The sequence below is a fragment of the Hibiscus syriacus genome, unplaced genomic scaffold (genome assembly GCF_006381635.1).
Source record: "Hibiscus syriacus cultivar Baekdansim isolate YM2019G1 unplaced genomic scaffold, ASM638163v2 tig00111105_pilon, whole genome shotgun sequence".
Classification (NCBI taxonomy): domain Eukaryota; kingdom Viridiplantae; phylum Streptophyta; class Magnoliopsida; order Malvales; family Malvaceae; genus Hibiscus; species Hibiscus syriacus.
The window spans coordinates 3,693,280-3,708,321 of NW_024062987.1; the positions used below are offsets into that span (position 1 = coordinate 3,693,280).

General features: G+C 30.8%; 1 pseudogene; it reads left to right on the top strand.

Annotated features, from left to right (window-relative positions):
• The first annotated feature begins 5,508 nt into the window (after positions 1 to 5,508).
• LOC120153867 lies at positions 5,509 to 14,557 on the top strand (annotated as a pseudogene).
• Positions 14,558 to 15,042: the final 485 nt, after the last annotated feature.

Below are 15,042 nucleotides of genomic sequence, written 5' to 3' on the forward strand. Positions count from 1 at the left end.
TGATGATTTGGCAAGCTTCTATTGGCTCATGAAATATAAGGAAATTTTATTTTCCTTAGATACCATCATGGTTTTCAGAACTGGATCGGTTAGCGAACCGGTCATGTTATCGGTTTACTGGTTCAACCGGTTGAACCGGTTCGACCGGTCAGAAGAACCGGACGACGTCATAATTATTTAAAAAATTAAATAAAAATACTAAAAATATTTAATAAAATATATTTTTTTATATCACAAGTCATATTCAAAGCAAGTCATAACATATATAAGTTAAAAACCATAAAATCAAGTGAAACAAAATTATTCAAATTAACTACAACATAATATTTAAGGTAAAACATATTAAATATTAAATATAATTATATAACTATAATTAAAAAATAAATTTGGGGTTAAAAAAATCATAACAAAATGATATTGTTTGGTTTAATTTTTTTTAAAAACAATCCCACATGGCTAAGAAACATAGAAGAGCATCCCAAAAGTCTAAAGAGTAAAAATATGAGAACAAAACAATCTCACATTGCTAAGAAATATAGAAGCGCATCACAACTAACTTCTATAAATAATAGAGATAATTTGGCATTCAAAATCATGGAGCATTTTGGTGAGCATTGAGTGAACTATTCTTTCGCTTCAATCAAGCTCGAATTTTAAGCTTCAATCGAGCTTCTAATTTTTTTTTTGAGTTCAAGCCTTTTTGAGTTCAAGTTTCAATATTATATTTCGAGTTTGAGTTGAACTTAATAATTTTTAGCTTGTGAGTTTGAGTTGAGTTGAGCTTACTTTTAAAGTTTTCAAGTTCAAGTCGAGCTCAGCAATACTTGAGTTCGACTTGGCTCGTTTAACAAACGACGTTGTTTGGTTTAATTTTTTTTTTTAAAAACAAAAATCCCGGTTTTTCCCGGTTTTTTCTGGTTTTCAGCCGGTCCGGTTCGAACGGTTCAGCGGTTCTGGCCGGTTCAGCGGTTCTGGTTGGTTCACTAATAGCGGTTCAACCGGTTTAGATTAAATCGGACTAAACAACGGTTTCCGATTGAATCGACCGATCCGATCCGATTTTCAAAACAGAGGATTCCATTGATATATTTTTGCCAAAAAGTTATTTATATCCTATTCATGAATCCCGCAATTCTATTTATTTAAAATAATATTTATTTTTTTAATTGAAAAAAAGGAAAAGATTATGTTTTAAGATTTTAAGACAAAATGTTAATTCGAAAATAGAATAATAATATAATAATAAAAAATAATATGATATTATTATCGAATCGAACGAAGTGAATAAATAAAGAATTAAAATAGAGAAATAAATTTGACTACTTATATGTAGTTATGTAGACATTAAATCGATTGAGCAAAGTCAGATAAATAGAATAAGAATTTTATTGAGGTATGTATGAATAATTTCTTTAAGATAAATTCGTCATCTCCTTGATGCTTTGAGTAATATTAGACGTCGGTTTCTCAAGATAGAATGACAAATAATCACAACAATAAACATTACCGTAATGATCAGTCAAACATAATCTTACTTTTCTTTATCATTGGAAATAATGAATTTGGAAGAAGTAAGTTTTATAAAATTCTAAGACTTGTTCCTCGATTAACTTATTTATAGTGGAGAGGAAATGACCTCCTTATTATGAGGAGATCAATTGAAGAGCTAATATTATTTGTTGGGGGAATAGAAATGCAAATGGGGAGTCGATTAGCTGCCTCACATGGGGACCGAACAACCAGCGTCACGTCACTAGAATTTCCAAACACTTGGCATCCCATGCCTTCATCAACCGATTTGATCTACACATCCAATTCTTTTATGTCTGGTTGAGGACTTCCACCAAAACAACAACAAATAAATGCTTTCTATTTTAGTGGTCTAAGTTCAAAGTGTCCTGTACCTTTACCTAACCGTTAGTTCAGTTTTGTTTGTACCTTTTCATATATTTTCTTTCTCTTCATTTGATAATAAACGAAACTAAATTTATTATATATATTTTTTAATCTCTTCTACAATCAAAGAAAACTTGGTAATAATAACTTTTTTTTTTAAATATCTCCATATTTAAGATCTCAAAAGTTTTATATCTCTTGAAAAATCAGATTATTTATTATGATCTTGAATAAACTTATCTAATTTTGTCATAGCAGAATCTATTATCAATCTATCGTATTTATTGGATCTATCAAATTACGAATAATCATTAAAATTTTACTTTTAATACCAATACTGGATGTCATCATAAAATTTCTCCATAAAAGGGTTGTTTAACCACAAACTATCATTCTCCCATCAGACCATAAAAGATAAATTGCTTAAAACCACTATAATACACAAAGGTTGTAATCAAGAACTTTTTATTTTATTATTATACACAAGCCCTATTGAAATTAAGATAATAAACAATTGGACATGAAGAAGCCCAAGTGTATATTAACTCATAATTGTTCTTCTAGACTTTTCCACGCATAATGGACCATCCAACTGTTTAATGAAAAAGGAGTCCATTCCAATGGGTCCAAAGCACTATAAAAACTGCTAGTGCAGTAGTGCTAGGTAGTTATAATTGGATCGGATTCAATAGTGGGGTAGAAAATCCAATGCAGCAATGTAAATGGGTCTAATTAGAGCATTATAATATTGAATCACGAGATATTTTATTAACAAAAAAAATACTTGTATGAGATTCCAAATTCCAATAAATGCTAACTTGAAACCAAGTCAAAATAACGAAAAATCACAAACTTTATCATTATCAGACGGTCCCTGATATATTTTTTTCTTTAATAAAATATATTTTTTCCCTTAAAAACTAAAAAGAGAGAGGAGCGAACTGGTCCTCCACCGCCACGGATGAGCTGTCCCTCTTTACTTTCCCAGAGTTTCTACTAGCTTCGAACGTGGCGCTCTTGCAGTGGGTTTAGGGCGGCTTATAATTGACTCCTTCTCTTTTGGGACACGTGGCATTTAGGTCACCTTAACCGAGATCCGTGCTTTTGTCGTTTGGGATGTGTGGGCCCAAGCTCCCTTTTGCTCGCTTGCCACCTAACGTCAAGACAGGTTAACGGCGTTTGAGCCGTTTGAAACTGTTGGCGTGGACCACGTGGCTCTTAAATGGTGGTGTGTGGTTCACCATGTGTCAACGTTTGCTTTCTCTTAATCTTGTGGAAGCCAGTGGGACAAGTGTAAACCTTTTTCTTTATTGGCATCAAATCGGCTGATTTCGATCTCTCCTTCTCGACGCGATTTTATCGAAAAATTCGACAGGAAGTAATTACCTGTCAGTGATATATATATATATTTTTTTTTCAAATTTTATCGATGTAATATTTTTTTTATAAAAGATAGAGTATGATTCTTGTTTTTTTGGGTTTCGTTAAAGTTAACACCATGTCATGAAGTCGCGGGTGGTCTACTTAAAAATTATATTTTTTATATGTATAAAATAATAATAAAAATATAATAAAAGCGATCGAAGATAATTCACGAAAATATAACTTAAATATATTATCAATAAATATAATTTTTAGCTTTTATCACATATTATCAATAAATATAATATAAACACTCCAATATGTATATATAAGTTAATCTCATTAATCTATTTAACTTATAAAATTAATATGTATTAAATTACGACATTAGTCCTTATAATTTTATTTTTTAAATTTTTTATAGTATATTTTTTTAAAAATGTTAAGGTGCTGATGACGATCCATAACTTGTTAGAATATATCAGAGGTTTAGTTAAGGCATGAATAACGATATGCGTCTTCTCTTACGTAACATTAGTTCGAATAAAATCTCACGAAGGTGCTAATGGTGATCCATACCTGATCAGAAAGACTACTAGATCGTTAAAATTTGAAGAAAGTGTATCTCACATATAATTATTTCTTGTCATGATATTTTTTACTAAAATCATCCCTTCTCCATCTTTATTTATTGACTTGCTATCAAAATAAACGTTCTTAAAATTGGTGTATAAAGTATTTTTATCCATTCATATATATAATATAACAAACATTATTATTTTAAGAGTTTCGACTGTTAAAAGCGTTAGGTTTTTTTGCTTCAGTGTTATAATTTGATAATTTATTTTTTTAAAGAAATATAAAAATATTATTATATTGATTAAAAATTATAATTTCTCTTAAATTATAAAAAAACCACAAATCTTTAAAATATTCAAATCTTAACCTTAACACGTTGCCTTTTCTGGTCACAGTAAACACCGTTGTTGTAGTCCCTATCATCCTCCTAGTCATGCGTTATAGTAGTTGTCTTCAATTGGTAGTCGGAGTCGCGTGGGATCACGATTTCATCCTTGATTGGAGGGTATAAAACATTGATTCGTCGTCGATCAATCACGATTTCATAGGAGTTTTGGTCGCCAGGGAGAGAGGAGGTCGAGTGGAGCTTCGTCGACAGTCAAGGGTGGCGACGACCAACTTAGGTTTAGGGGTTGAAATTAAGGTTTTCAAAGTTTTTAGGTTTATTTCAATTTTTTTGTGTGTTTTTTTTAAAAAAATATATAATTTTAATTTTTAAATAAAATATTTAAATTTATCATATGGTGACACATGTCATTTAATTATAGAAATTAACGTCGTTCGTGATTTGGGCACCTAAAATAGTAACGTTTATGACGTTAGACACAAAATTAATCAAAAAAATACTTAGACACTTATTCGAAAAAAGACTATAATTTGAACACTTATTTTAATATTAAATCTTATTTATTTTAAAATAACTAATTTAGAATTCGTTTAACATTAAAGCTGGAGTTGTAAGAATTCGACATAATGTCACAAATTAGGTTTTAATATTTGATTAAATATATATTTTAAAATTTTAAAATATTTTATCTTTTAATATTTTATTTTAAGTTCGGTTAATTTTTTTTAATAAAAATAATTACTTAATTAACAAATTAATTGAAAAGTTTGTATAGATCTAATGAAGATCAATTCTAACCAGTTTTTTACATTTATACCCAAGTAATGTATTTATATTAAATATAAATCTGTATTAATTTTTTATAATTTATTTTGAATAATAATATATTTTCAATTATTTAAATTATATATGCCTATGTCGAACTGACCCTAAATTGAAAATCTAAGTTCATATCCTTTATTTAAGAAAAAGAAGTTCGTATCCTTTACCATGCTCACAAAACCTGCTACGTTTATTCTTTATTTAGAAAAGAATTAAGAATACAGTATTTTTTAAACAAAAAAGGAAGGTCAAGGGTGGATAGGGGAAAATGAAAATTAGGTAAGAAAAAAAAGGGAAATAAAAAATTGAACATCGTACACTTTTGTTGTCGCGACTTGAGAAGGATGATATCGTCATTCTAAAAGACGTAGGGACATTGACGTCATCACGCCGTTTAAACGGAGCTGGTCCCGTCAAATAAAATAAAAACATTTCAAGGGAGAGAAGGACAACGACGCTGCTTTAACACCTCCAATTTTGTTTTAAAAAGAGATAATAAATTATTTCGGCTTTAATCTATTTATTTTCGCTTTCGTTGCTCTCTCACACTTACTACTAGACTGTGTCATATATTATCTTCTTCGTTGTGAAAGTTCAGAGCGAAAACCTCAAGATTTATTTATTTATTTATTCTTATTTTCGCGTTATCATCTCCGTAAGTTTTTTCTCACTTCCTCTTCGTTTTTTTTAATTTATTTTTTATATAAAAAGTGTTATTTCTATTGTTCTTTGGCTGATTTAAGGGGTTTCCATTTTCTTTGTTGGTTCATTGCTTGTATCGTTTGTTTTTGCTCGTTTGTTTACGGTGACTTGTTTCATTTGAGCATTTTTTGTTGTTTTTTCATCGATATATTTGTTTTTATTACAATTTATGGAAATTTTTTGAGCTAGAAGGTTGATTAAGGATCATAATTTAATCTATGTATGTGCATGCATGCATGTATGTACGCTTATGGATGATGATCTGATGTGTCTGGTCTTTTACGATTGTTAATGTTCTTGCTAAATTTATATTTTTTTCTTTTTAATTATATATTGCGGATTTAATGTAAGATCATTAACAATATAGATGAAGTTTCGGAGCTGATTTGATTGCTCTTTAGATGGATTCCAGATCAGACATTAACTCTTTTTGCAGAACAATATATATGATTACTTATGCTAATTTAGTGTTATATTTCCGTCCATTAATTATTCATTCTTGGATTATTTTTGTGATTTTTTTTCTAATTTTGTTTGTGGCAAAATTTTAGTAAAAGAACAAAGGCGACAATAAAATGGAACTTTGATGAAAATTTTGGGTACTCTGTTAGCCTAGCTAAAGTAGCTAAGCTAATTGTATAGTATCTTATCAAAGCCTATTACATAATTAGGGTCTTATTTGGACAGATATGTTACTCAAAACTCTTAATTTTCTCTTATGTTTCTATGTACGACACATATTCAGCGGTACGAGAATATGACCCTTCATGTACAGAAAAACTTGCATTTTTTTTTATCATATTCATGTTGGACAAATATTTCCGACACTCACCCGAATTTGGGTATAAACCTAAGTATAATCCATTATATATTGAAGTAGTGTTAAAGAAATACAAAAAAGTAATTGGTCATTAATTGACTTGTTTATGAAGTTAAGTTAAGGGTTTTTTTATTAGTTTAAAGCATGTTTCTTGAGAATGAAAGCAACAAGAAGCATAGTATCGTAGCTAATTCGTAGCTCTAATTGTAATATGGTCCCTAGATGTGTTTTCGGTTTATGCCCCAAACGCTCTCATGAATACTTGCTGTTATATACATGTTTAGTTCTTCTGATTTGTTTATAATAACTGAAAGAAAAAAAAAAGGAGAGAAAATACATTAGCATACACAAAAAAGGGAAAACCAATTTTATTTTTATATTCTTCCCATTATGTGCTGCATCTACTATGTTTTTATGGTATCCTCAGTAATCTTTATGTGGTATGCTCTGTGAGATCAATTTTTCTCATGTAATGTTGAGCATTGGCTGCTTCAATCTATATGCATCTCGAAGGGTGTGATGTTTATTTTTCCCAGTGTATATGTGATTGATTTTATATGCATTTTCTCATGAATGTCCTAGCTAATTGTTCGAGGATAGACATAAGTATATATACATGTAATGCTAATTATGATATGCTTTTCTTGTTTGTATTTATAGCTACGTTTTGCATAACCAAGCTGTAGGTTGGGGACCATAGACTTTAGACTACGGAAGCATGTACCGAAAACTAGATGGTTCAAACCATCAGGAATCCAATGCACATAACAATAAACCACAGACAATTCGGGTTCAACCTTGGTGGTGCGGCACACGACCGGACTCTATCTTATCAGGTGATTTAGGAGGAAGCAAGACTAGCTTATCTCCGTCCAAACACCCAAATGAAGGTTTAGGGACCAGGACACCTGAATCTCCGAGCACAGTTGGGCCTGATGAGAAGCTTTGTTCTAGTAAAGAAATGCCTTTGACTATGTTGTTGCATCCAGGTAATGCACAGCCTATTTTATACATTGGGTTTGCTTCATGTGAGTGATCCTGAACTGCTATCTTAGATTATGGACATTAAGTGTGCAATAAAAATGTTGGCTCAGTATCTTGAATTTTATATTGCTTTAAGAGAGAGACCATGATCTTTAGTTTTTTGTTGTTGTTGATAAATTCTGACTTTACTTTTATTCATGCCAGTTAGCCTCTTTAAATAGAGGTTGCATAACTTGAACTAAAGGATAAACAAAATAAGAAAGGACTCCTAATAATAATAAACAACTGTCTGCTAATAACTCTCAAAATAATAATAATTTAACTCCTAATGAAAAAACTGACCTCTTCTAAAATAATAATATTTATTTTCCCCCCTAAAATAAGTAACATAACATTAATTCCTTACCGGAAAAGAGCTTGTCCTCAAGCTTGAAGTTGTGATAAACTTTGAAAAAACCATTCCATTACTGAAGGTTGAAACCGATAAGGTTATTGGACCTTTACCATCTTAGTTTCATTTGTGAACACCCTTGAGATAATCCCCCTTCAATTTTTATGCCAAAATCCAGAATCTTTGACAACGAAGGTTTGACTATGATTCCGCTATATGAAATCCCAACAACTTGAGACAAGGGTCTACTAACATAAGGTGTCATATTGCAATTCTTCGTGCTTAGAAAATCACCACTTTGGCTCTCATTCGGTTGTCGTTCTGATGACTTCACAGTTTTGTCAATCTTTGCCATACGATTGTTTCCATTTGATGCTTCAAACTTCTCAATGTCAACAGGATCTTCGTTGGACATATCATCGAACGCCTATTAAAAAATAGGGATAACCTCATTTACCTTTTTTTGTTGATGTTTCATCAAACGCCTATTGAAAAAATAACTGTTTCCTAATCTCTCTCAGAATAATAATAATTATTATTAATATTATTATTTGACTCCTCAATGATAATAAAACTGATCTCTCCTAAAATAATAATATTTATTTTTCTCTAGTAATTAACATAAGATTGTTAATCAGCTCGTCTTATGAAAATGGCATTCGCTAAAGTTGATGCATAATTTGCATGACATTATATTGTAATTGTTGCATAGAATCAAAAACATTGGGAACGTTGGGTAATAATTTGACTTCTTAACTATGCATTTCCTCTTTCTCTAACCAGTGATGGCTAAGATTGTGGCAGACATCAACTTTGGAAGGATATAATATTTCAAAATGTTTGCATTAAAGCAAAAGTAGCTCATAATCTAAATTTTTATGTACTTTTTGACTGTGTTTTTACCTTGCATGTAGATCTGTCCAACATGCATACAATGCCTTATAAAATAAAATGATCAGTTTATATATATATATATATATATATATTGATAAAAATGAAGGCGTCATTAAAAACTCCCTTCATATCCGTCAAGCAAAATATAATCAACGGACATTGGATGGAGGAAAAGAGTCCCTTAGAAATTTTATTGCATAAATACCAAGTACAATAACAACACACTACCACCAAAAACCATTGGCAGCCCACTCAACACTGTGCTAAATTGCAGTACATACACGCATCAATGTTTATACCCTACTCAAAAACCGACTCCTAGTTTTTATATAATTTGAAGTAAGGAAGGTGTAATTCTTGCATGCGATAATTTTCAAGGCATGATATTCAACTCATGAATGTACTTGTTGCAATCATGTGATCCGATAGTACTTCTGATTGGAGTTGAATTGCACTCATTCAACTGACATTGCTATACATAGCCAAACAGCAATAATGGCTCTCTTCGTTTTGTAGGCGAACTTTTTGTTATTTCTTAGATACTGTTGAACTTTAACAATTGTTAACTTGCATTCCTTTTTCACATATCATGTTGATATGCTTCAAACTTCAAAGCTAATGTTGATTTTCTTTTATAAACAGATGGAAAATGTGGCAATGAACAACCATATTTACCGCATGCTATACATGTTATACGTCCGGCAATGGGTGAATATGTACCACCACCAACCCAGCTGGAGCTCATTGGCCCCTCAATTGTAAATTTTTTCTTCCTCTCTTGGGAGAGCACGAATAATTTTGAAGATCAATTTGCATAGCATATGATATTTAACTGTTGGATTTATCTTTCGTGGGTTTGATTTGATAGAAAGGATAGAAAGGTGGAAAGACCAATAGTATTTCATCCAATGGTTAAATTAACTTGTGCTTCAATTATAATTATTGGATAAAAACCTATATGTCCACCTTTCATATTTTAGGCTGAGGTCATCCTAGATATTTACTCGAATGGTGCAATGATAGAATTCTAAGAGGAAAACTGTCTTGCAGGCAAGTACGTCCTATCCATATGCAGATCCATATTACGGGGGAGTAGTGCCTCCTTATGTACCTCAATCTTTGGTATGGGTTTATGCAGTCCACTATTTACATTAAATATTTTTTTATGTTCCTAATTGTTTGGTTTTGTGTGGTTATATTCACCATTTTACTGACTCGTGTAATTTTAACTCCTCCCGCCGCCGGAAGTTTTTCCATTTTGGAGGACAAACTCCATACCTGTGATTGCATATGCACTGGACATGTGTGACTCAAGAAAAATAAAGGGTCACAGCATTTCAGTGTTAGACCGTAAAAGTAGAGGTGACAAATGGGTCATTCGGATCGGTTTTGGGTTGCGTCATTTTGGGTCGATTATATTTGGTTTAATTTTATCGGGTCAAATCGGATTTGGTTTGGATTTAATTTGGGTATATTATAAATTGGGTCGGGTCGGTTTAGGATCGGGTGATTATCGGATTAGTTGTTTTTCGGTTCGGATAAATATCGGATCGGTTGACTTTTGGGTCAGGTGATGTCGGATCGGTTAGATTTCAGGTCGGGTTAATATCAAATCAGTTGATTATCGAATCGGGTCAATATATGATTGGTTGATTTTCGGTTTGGGTCAACCTTTAAATCATATCAATTCAGGTTGAATTTGTTACGAGTCTAATCAAGTATATATAGAATTATTAATATATTATTATAGAAAAATATGTCTTCATGTTTGTTAATCATTTAAGCTTAATTCGATTATAAGTCTAATCAAGAATATATAGATTTTCGGTTCGGATTATTTTTGGTTTGGGTTAATTTGGATTGGGTACTTTTGGTTCGGGTTAAATTCGGTTTTGGTTCTGGTCAAATTGGATATGAGTCTATATTGAGTCAGTTAAATTTTGGATAGAGTATGGTTTGGGTTTCAGATCAAATTTGGTCATCATGTTCAGGTTAATATTAGATAAATCGGGATCACGTCAAGTTTGCCAGTTTTATGTAAAAGCATATGCATATACACGAGCCTTGCTATTTTTCCAATCATCATCATCCTTGTACAAGGTTTCACAAGAGTTGAGAAAAGGTAGTAAAACAGCGAAGGATTTCTCATTTTAAGGTTTTGAACTGGGTTAGTCTGCATGGTTTGTTTCTGCCTCTTATTTTGAGGCAAAAAATGTAGAACACCAAATTTTTTTTCTAATATCATGAATAGATAGGGTTTTAAGGTAATATAAATGACTTGAGCTATTCGGACGTGGGTTTGAGTGTATAACACCAATGTGTCTGACATAGTTATTCTCAGTTTTTTCATGTATTGAGGGCTCTTGGTATGTTAAATAATCATATCCATGTCTGAATATGCTTCAGACATGAGTATTTCAAGAAAAATAAAGAGTCGGAGTAGGTAAATAATCATAGAAAAAGCACTCCCAAAGAGATTATTTTTGGTAAGACTGCTCTTGATATGCACCTTGCTTGCATGAATACCATGTCTCGATCAATAAAAACCTTACCATTCTTTAAACCCTTGAAATGGTGATGCAATGGTTTGATAACTTCTCCATCTTCTGGACAAATTCTTGCTCTATACCTCATCAAAAGACTTGGAAGTTAGAACTGATAGTTTCTTGTATTTATTATTATCGTGGTGGTATGGCAAATTGAAAGGATATAAGGGTTTGTTTGTTTGATTATAATTGGTTTTTTGATAAATGAATTATTAGAATTTGAATTTTGAAAAATGAATTACATTTTAGGAAAATATTTTTCGTAAAATGAATTATATTTTTCTGAAAAACATATGGAAAATGTTTTATGATGTTTAGAATATATTATCTAAATTTTTTTGACTAGTTTTTCACTAGTTGATGAGTTTTTTAAAATTATTTATTATAAATATTAAATATAATAAATAATATTATTTATCAGAAAATTTGATATTATTATTTTAAAATATTAAAATAATTCATTTATTATTAAATATTATTTTTATAATTTAGTAATAAAAATAAAAATATTAGTATATTTTAGTGAAATAAAAATATTATAAATTATATTAATTATTTATTAAAGTAATAGTATTATATTATATTTTAAAAATATTAATTAGTATATTTTAAATATCTTTATTAAAAAATTATTAGATTATTATATTAATATTAAATATATAATAATATTATTCATTATTAAATATATAAAAATTTATTATATATTTATTAAAATAAAAATATAATATCTTATATTATTATAATATAGTTGATTATTTTATTATAATATTAAAAATATAATATTATATTATTATAAATATTTTTTTAAATATTTTAATAATTAATATTTTGATGAAAATGATATTAAATGTTTTATTAATATTAAATTCATAAAATAAAATTATTTTGAGTATTTATTCTTTGAAGTGAAAAGTTTGGAAAATGATTTACGGAAAATCAGACCGTAAGTTATTTTTCAGAAAACACAAAGGAAATTATGTTGAACAGGAAAATAAATTACGTTGACCAATTATTTTTCCTTCAGCCAAACACTGGAAAACATTTTTATAAAAATGAATTACGTGAAACAAACACGGGAAAATATTTTTCGAAAAACGAATTACATGAAATAAGTACGGGATTTTAGAAAAAAATGAATTTCATAATTCATTTTACGGTAAACAAACATACCCCAAGTGAAATGAAATAATCTTTTTGCCCTCAGAAGTTTCAGAATCTAGCATTAAAATATGGCTTGGTATCTCTTGATATAGAATGTGGAAGACTTTTGTATTTGGTTCGTAGTTTCACTTGCGTGATATGTTACTAATAAATAATAGAATATCCATGACGTCGTCTAAAATGACAGTTAAAAAGAAAACACCATTTGTCGAACATCACTTCTCAAGATAGGGTTGTCAATGGAAATTGTGCAGAAAGGAAACTCGGATTTAATATTACTAGTAACACAAGGTAATGTGTACATAGGAAATTATCTTATCATTCATTATGATATAGGAAGTAATTATGCAAGTGTTTTATGCATTCAAGCCTTAGATTATTTTACCCTTAGAAGTTGAATATTTTTGAAAATTTTTGAAATGTCATTTCAGGTAAATGCCCATAGTCTTGGTTTCTATCCTGCTAGAATGGCGTTGCCTCTTGAAATGGCAGAAGAGCCTGTTTATGTGAATGCTAAGCAATATCATGGGATTTTGAGACGAAGGCAGTCGCGTGCAAAAGCTGAGCTGGAGAAGAAAGTGATCAAATCTCGAAAGGTATTTTTTTTGTCTAAATATAAGCACTTACATAGAATTAGTCGATTATCACGAATGTTTTGCATTGTGATAGTCTGGTTGCATGGAGTTTTGTGTCTTATTGAGAATAAAACTTGCATAAAGTAGGAAAACACTGAGCAGTTCGATTTTTTTGAAAAGTGAGAAAAAGTTCCAATATTTGCTTTAAGCATTGATGGACATCAAGGAGACTAGAACTGGTGGATCAGTGATACCGAAATCTCACATTGTGGTACTTATGATGAAAACATCGGGCTTTTATTAATAATAGTTTAGAAGCGATAAAGTGCCATTACTTGTCTAAGTTACAGAAGTTTCTCATATGATAAATTGTTGAGACTCAAAAGATTATCTGAATCCTCGTGTGATGCATGCCCATGTCTTTAAGAGCAGATAGTTGATCGTTGATGCAGTGTAGAAGAGAGGTTTCAAAGGCATGATGATGTAAGCAGATATGTGATCATTAGATATTTCAAGAGAATACATTGTCATTTTATTCTACCTTAATGTTCAAGACTTTAAGCTGGTTGTTAGACAATATTTTATAGCTTTCAAACCAAGTGTCAAAGTTTGTTTTCACTTATTCTACTAAGTTCATTATTCAACAGAGTTTCAATTTATTTTCGTACTTCATCATTCAAGGTTTTTTTCTTGAATGAGATGGTTAATGATGCCAATATCCGTTGTGAAGAATGATGGTTTCTTTGCTATTTCAAGCCAGGAAATCATTGTTCCAACAATATAACATGAAAATAATGCATATGCACGTACTGTTATCGTCAGATTGATAATTGAGGTAGTACCATGTGTGTGAAAAATCTTTCTTTGCACGTATTACTACATCCTAGTGCAAGGGAAATCTCTTTTCAGGCAAGAATGTGGTCTACTTGTTTCTTCATTATTTGTAGTTCATGTGCATTTATGAGGCTCTAAGTGTCTATTTGTCGTGTTTCTAAGCCCTATCTTCACGAGTCTCGACATTTACATGCTATGAGAAGAGCGAGAGGATGTGGGGGGCGGTTCTTAAATACGAAGAAGCTGGAAAGTGATGCATCCAATGCCACGGCTGACAAAAGCAGTGAGGTTGGTTCAAATCTTCCATCACAACGTGCCAACAACTCATGAGTGGCATATCAATTACCAATGGTCATCGAGAAGCTACTGGATCTGAACTTCAGGGAACAACTATGCAGCAAGCATTTTCAAACAGCAACAGCTACTATCTGTATCATCAAGGGTTTAATTTGTCTACATCTCGTTCACTTTCAGATAAAACATTGGGAGGGGACTTTCAAAGGCAGCAGCATGAGAGAATCATGGTAAATGGGGTGTCTCACAGAGCCCTGACAATCTAATGAACCCTCCTAAGGGGTGGAGTCTCTCACTAATCATCCCTTTTCATTATTATAACTCTTTATTCGTATCAGGGAGTTCCTTATTGTGCACTCCCATTGTTTCATCGTTGCATGCTTTCGTTTCATCTCGTCGAAAAAAGGGAGGAGCTCTATATTATGTTAACAGGCAAATCATTCTTGGCTTGGCTTTGTAATCAGTGTTTTCAGTCCCTTAATGTATGATGTGTGAAATAAATTTGAAGTAAAATCTGACCTATGGCGGATAATAATTTTAAACGATTCTCGACTCATTAGTATCTATCATATCTGGATCTTAGATGTGGGTTAAATAGCGGAGTAAATGAATCAAGTTTAAACTAAACATTCTTTTAAGATATTCATGTTCGGTTCATTTTGCGATTATAAAAATGTTCAACATTTTCCAATATTCAGAAATGTTAACAAACAAACAAAAAATTATAAAATTATGCCACTTATGGCTTTTTAATATGAACTTCAAAGTTATCTGTTTAATTTAATTTTTATTTTTATCAATATTTAAAATAGAAAAATGAAAATAAAAGAAGAGAG